The sequence below is a fragment of the Rhinoderma darwinii genome, chromosome 1 (assembly GCF_050947455.1).
Source record: "Rhinoderma darwinii isolate aRhiDar2 chromosome 1, aRhiDar2.hap1, whole genome shotgun sequence".
NCBI lineage: Eukaryota > Metazoa > Chordata > Amphibia > Anura > Rhinodermatidae > Rhinoderma > Rhinoderma darwinii.
Genome location: NC_134687.1, coordinates 573,856,275 through 573,862,471, shown reverse-complemented (window position 1 = coordinate 573,862,471; position 6,197 = coordinate 573,856,275). Strand labels below are relative to the sequence as shown.

General features: G+C 39.6%; 1 long non-coding RNA gene across 1 annotated transcript; it reads left to right on the top strand.

The window, feature by feature from the left end:
- Positions 1 to 283: 283 nt before the first annotated feature.
- LOC142746129 (uncharacterized) lies at positions 284 to 5,815 on the top strand. The gene is made up of 2 exons (XR_012881695.1): positions 284 to 472; positions 4,814 to 5,815. It is a non-coding gene; the product is annotated as an uncharacterized LOC142746129 (long non-coding RNA).
- The last annotated feature ends 382 nt before the right edge of the window (positions 5,816 to 6,197 follow it).

Genomic DNA, 6,197 nt, shown 5'->3' with positions numbered 1-6,197 from the left:
AAACTAAAATCTACGCCCTGGTTCATGTTTGCAAGAAAGAAACGTTTCATGAGAGGTTCATGGCAGCTCTTTCAGTGGACTGTTCATTAGTTTGTTACTATTCAGAACACAGAGGGAGCCTATTCCAGAGCATGACTTTGATCATCTTAGACATTGTACAGTCAAGTCACATGAAACAGATGCCATGGAATATATGTTATCATGTACATGAGAGGCAATAGTTAAATCAGAGAAAGTGAATGTAACCATAGCAACTGGGGGTCCTGTGCCTGCTCTGGGCGACCGTCTTGCTGTCCCTATGAATTGGCTGCTGTATGGAAGAAAGCAGGTAGAAGGCAGTCACTTGGTACTTGGAGTTGGGATGTTGCATGTCAACCAAGAATAAGATGACCTAGAAGCGCTTTCCAAATTATGATCCATAGAATCTTCATTTATTCCATTCTTCATATAGATGTGATACCAGGCAAGACATGTAAGTAACTCAGCGTGAAAGAAAATACTCTCCGCAATGCAGAATCCTAAAAATGAGACATTCATTTACAAGATTTATTATTGTTAGTAACAACAGCAAGCTGTAACATGGGCGCTTGTTGCACCTGGCATATGCCATGCACATGTCATAGCGCGCAGCACAGGATACATTGTGCATGCAAATAATTCAATTCTCAGTTTCTCATATTATAGTCTTTGATTCTTTGTCGAAACATCATCACATCTCTGCCGGCTGTGGCACAATAGTGTTCTTATATAATGAGTGTCATGAATTAAACATATTATTAATGGGGGCAAATATTAAAGATATGCCGAGATGTGTCTGTTTCAAAATCTAATTTTTTTAATCAGTAACATAAGTCGGACAACTTGTTTTGATGTAAAAATAAGTTATTGAAATAATGTACAACGGACCAGTTAAAACAGTCATACTATTATTATTATGACTATTATTATTATTATATAACTTTTTTTTTCATTATTATTATTATTATTATTATTATTATATTACTATTATTATTTTAAACATCGCAATAGAACCTTGTTATAATATAAATCCTACAGCTAGGGTTTTTGAAACATATATTATAACACTAAAACACAGTATATCTATGGATATGCAGCATCCTTTTGAAGAGGATCCGTCACAAGAACAACTCTCTAGACCCCACCGTCCGTCAATACCATCGCCGGCCAGAAGGCCAAGATTTAAACTTTTTGGTGCATGACATGTAAATACAGAGACTTTTTGTACTAAGACTTTTTGCCACAGATTAGTCAAAACATGAATAAGCAATTTTACAGAGATTTCAAGGGAACTAATATTACTTTCAGGATGAAAAGGTATCTTCTAATCTCAGAAATCCCATCAAGAAGGAAATAAAAAAAATAAAAAAAAAATAGCTAGTGATTCCTATGGACAGTGATTTCTGAGTGACTTTTTGGATGTCTGACTGAGGTTCCTTGGGCCCACCAGAGAAAATATTTCTGAGGGCCCTCCCTCCATCTATATATCCACATCCATTTTAAATTGCATTGTAATCAAAGTTAGCTCTGAATGGGGTTGTCTTTTGCCTGACCTTTGGGGTGTATTACTGTGTTGCCCTGGATCCTCTGGTGGGTCAGTATGACCTTGTTTTAGAGCAGAGCGATAAAAGGTTTGCGTGTAGTGGTAGCCCAATCCTTCTTCAGTCAGGGGCCAATCCCGTCAAAATCGACAAGTTTGAGCGACTTTGATATAATTTGTATGGCCAGCTTAAGGAGTTAGTAAAAGTACTCAAAAAGCGTATACCAGGGCTGGTTTGTATTAGTAGGTGTTGGGTCTCTAACTTTCAAGTCATGATAAAACAGATGTTCATGTCCAAAACTTGTTGCTCATATTAGCCTAAAAGGTCCTTTTCTTTAGACTTTCACGCAATGTGTCTGGACACCTTTAGCGAGACCATATGCACAGATATAAATGAATTTGGAAAATGAAACGCCTCTATATAGTTATGGCCTCTCCTACTGTCAAGAAGATATTAATTGAAATGTAATTTCTTGTCTTATTAAACTCCGAAGTATCATACAATTGACAGATTTATGCATTATATGAGCTTGTCACTTCTGAGGTTAGGCTTTTTTGGAAATGCAGTCAATACCTTATCGTCGTAGAAAAAATTGGAAGACCCTAGTAGTTGGCAGGTGTATGAATCAAATGGAGAAAACTGTTGTGCTAGAGGCACATAAGCACCCAATTTCCCAACTACTATATAACCAACAATAAAATGTAACTTTTATTAGTATGCTTCAAAATGTCCATGTGGGGACAACAACAGATGCATTGTGGTTAAAAATTTGGCCAAAGTCAGCTGGCACTGACTCTATATCTGCTATGTCTTGTCTGTGACAGGATAGGGTGTCGTAGATACAACGATGTGACTGCATAGGGCAGCAGCTGCAGACTGCTGAATGATGCGTAAGTATGTCAATGAAACCAGATATAGAGGCTAGTCTGACTTGGCTATTAAAAGTGTCTTAGCTCCCCGACATGTTTCGCTGTAGACACAGCGTCCTCAGGGGAATAGAATGGGGCTAGTGAGCGCGCGCTCCGGTTTACTCCTACTTTAAAATCTCGAGTATACAGTGTACAGGAATCACCTCTGTCTGGACCAATCATTTTCCCTGTCTGGGGACAGGCCTACGTACAGGGAGACTGGCGTACAGAGAGGCCAATCAACGAAGTGTGTAGGGAGTCAAATCAGTGAGCGTAGGATGCGCATGCACATCGCATCTAGAAGCGGACTTAGCCGATTTTTTGTTTGTTAGTTAAGAGATCAAGTGCGCATGTCAGGGCACTTAGAATTTGCGATGTCAGAATTAACCTGCTAGGTTTACAGGTAAGAGGATGAAACAGTGCCAAAAAAAAGCATACTAATAAAAGTTACATTTTATTGTTGGTTATATAGTAGTTGGGAAATTGGGTGCTTATGTGCCTCTAAACACAACAGTTTTCTCCAATACCTTATCGTCCACTCTTGGTCACAAGCAACTAACACAGATCTTGTGTCCTACGTCCAGCAGCTTAAAGAATTCAAATGACCCTGATGGGGCTTATCCAGCAGTGAAGAGGTTAAGATCACAAGTCCTTTATAAGGCTAATTTGCCCACAAGTGGATAGCTCTTCGTTCTATTCCTGAAGAAGTATTCTTTCTATTTGCAGAGAATTGGATCAATTTGAGGCTGATTGTCTCTTTCCAGTACATTGTCCCGCCAGTAGACATTCATGCCCTTGGTAATACCTTACGTATGTGGTGATTGAACTTGAGGCCTGACACTTGTCAGCTGCTTATAATCCCAGCGACTGGCAGCCTTGTTCACACATAAATAAAGCAGGACAGGCATAGATAAGTAACCTGGAAATACAATAGTCACCATACTCCTGAATGAACGCACAAATGGAAAGTGATATGGCCTGAACTATTATACAGCCATTTTACTCTATGGATATTTTCCAGCTTGCAAGAATCAACTGTAAAAACTGCCACCAAAAATACTTGGAAAAAATGCAATGAAAACAATTTAAAAATGGTGGTGTAAAAACACTGAAAAAAGAACCCGTCACAATGAGAGACCGTTTTAGATTAGAGTTTTTGTGTGATGCCCTAATACAGTTCACTAAAAAGCCCCCCCAAAGTGCAAAACAGGCATCTGAAAAGAAGGGACTTCCTGATTCTATGGAGTCACATGATATATCACATGGTATATCACATGATCCCCGCCAGTTAGCAGCTCTGAAAAGTGAAATACACTCCCGACTCCTCAGAAACAGTAGTCACAGACTGCACCACATGACCATTTCAGAGCTGCTGACTGGCAGACGGTGATTATTTGATACAGCATGTGACCTCACAGAACCAGGAAATGTTTTCTTTTAAGCCTCCCCTTTTGCACTTTGGGGGAGGGTAGCTTTATCAGAGTGACAGGTCCTTTTTAAAGGGGTTGTCTCATCAAGACAATCCCTTCTCAGATTTCAGCTGGCATGGCAATCAGTTGAGGGTCGTAAGTTTAACTTCAGAAAACCACAGTGATTAGCCGTCATTGTCGAGGGAAGCTGTAGCCAGCCAAAATTTTGTATTATATGCCAGTCGTTCAAATGTATTACAAGGATGGGTCGGACCAGTCAGATCAAGAGCTGTTCTTTGTTAGAAATTCTCCGCTATGGGAGGGGTTTCCAAAACAATGGCGCACTGATATCTACTGCCCCAGAACAACAGCACTGGGACTCTTGGCATCCTGAAAAATAGCACGGACAATTAGGGTCCAAGAACAATGGATTCTTATGACACTTTGGGTCACAGAAAAATGACCCATTGACCCTGGTTACTGCTTATCTAATCCATTGTAAAATCAAGACAGAACTGTTATGAGGAATGACACACAGGGGACAATTTCTAGCTGCGGTTTTGCTTTTTTATACGAAATCCTATCTTGTATTTGAAAAAAGAGGCCTCATTAAAATAAAGGGAACAGTAAGGGTCCTTCACCATAGATAGAAGATATTGTTGTACTATTTGACTTTCTTATGTGTATTAAGTCCCTACCTTTTTATTGTCATTTAACATACATCTCTATCTATTCTGTTGTATACCCTTAAGAGCTCATTCAGACAAATGATTTTCACATCTGGGTGCTGTGCCAGTGTAGAATGGACAGCACCCGGACTGAACACTAACTCATTATAGTTAATTGGCTAATTCAGATGCCAGTTTTTTTTCACGGACCATCCATCTTTGACGATAAAAATTACAGCATGCTCTATCTTTGTTCGTTTTTTACACAGGAATGGCCCATAGAAGTTGATGCCATCCACTCCATTCCGTTTTTCACAGATGGTAGCCTGGAGACATTTGAGACGTGAAACCAGGAAGTAGAGCCAAAGCAGAGTGGTCCTGAATATAAGACATGGTCAGAAGCCAAAAATATGCATGAGGAATATCTCATAATGCTCTCTATGCTATAAGCAATAGAAAATGGTGTTTCTTCGGTCATAAGACCATCTGGGGGTGTTTTCAATTGGTTGGGACAATTAAGGACATTCTTCAGTTTTTTTTTCACATGAAAAACAGATGGCACACTGAAAAAAACGGACAAACTGAAGGCACTTTCCGAAAAAACTGCACAGTTGTCAGTTTTTCACCAACTCAACTCAAACGAGTATAACAACACTTCTCTGAATAAGACCTAAGGGCCTGTTAACATCTGTGTTGGAGGCTCCGTTAGGGGCTTCTGTCACAGATCCGGTCTAAAATGGCAGAAACAATAGTGCAGTATGCTGGGCTATCTTTTCCAGTAAAACGATGGACATCATGACGGAAACCCGATGGAGCCCATTACAGTCAATGGGTTCCGTCAGGCGCTGATAGTGTCTGTTATGCAATGGAACTGGCAGTTCCGGTATTTTCGTTGTTCTGCTCCTCTGACAGGCCCTAACACCGCCTTTGACAGTCCTTTGTTCTTCTAGGGGATTAGCGCTGTCAGGGGTGTGAGGCAGCAGCATATCCCCCTCTAACTTTTAATATATACATGCACGTGTGGCCGAAACAAACAGGAATGTTTATGGGGAGTCAAAAGAGATAAATATTGGCCAAAGGAGTGTACATCTACATCAGATGAAATTATTTGGAGGGGACCCCTCCATATATACAGAACATTTGCATGTCCACGTTTTGTTCCATCATAATCTTTATCAATAGGTTATTTGTCAACCAACTCATAAGACATTGACCCTAGAGGCAAGTCTTTTTATTAAAAAATGATAAAAAATAAAAACCAGCTGTCTAAAGGCCAGATCTCTCTAATAATATGGTATATATCTAGATATTTGTCTGTTCTATAAACGCATAGTTATTGATGCATTTTTGACCTGTCCCAAAGCTATCTTACCACATTTGCAGTATATGGACATACAATGCTGTGAGTGTTGGTTACATCCAGTAGTACTTATTGGGATTTTAATCGATCTTTTGCCATTTTTAAGAGCCAATAACACAGTAGAAAACTTGCATTCATTTTTTTTCTGTATTGATGTTGGAGCCACAAAACAATGTTTAAATTGGTTGCCAAAAATCATTAAAAGTAGAAAAACATGTTAAAACGCAGTTCCCATTCTCCTTGTCAGATATTGGGCCCTGGCCATCTGGCTTTAAGGGATTAGTGATGTGAGG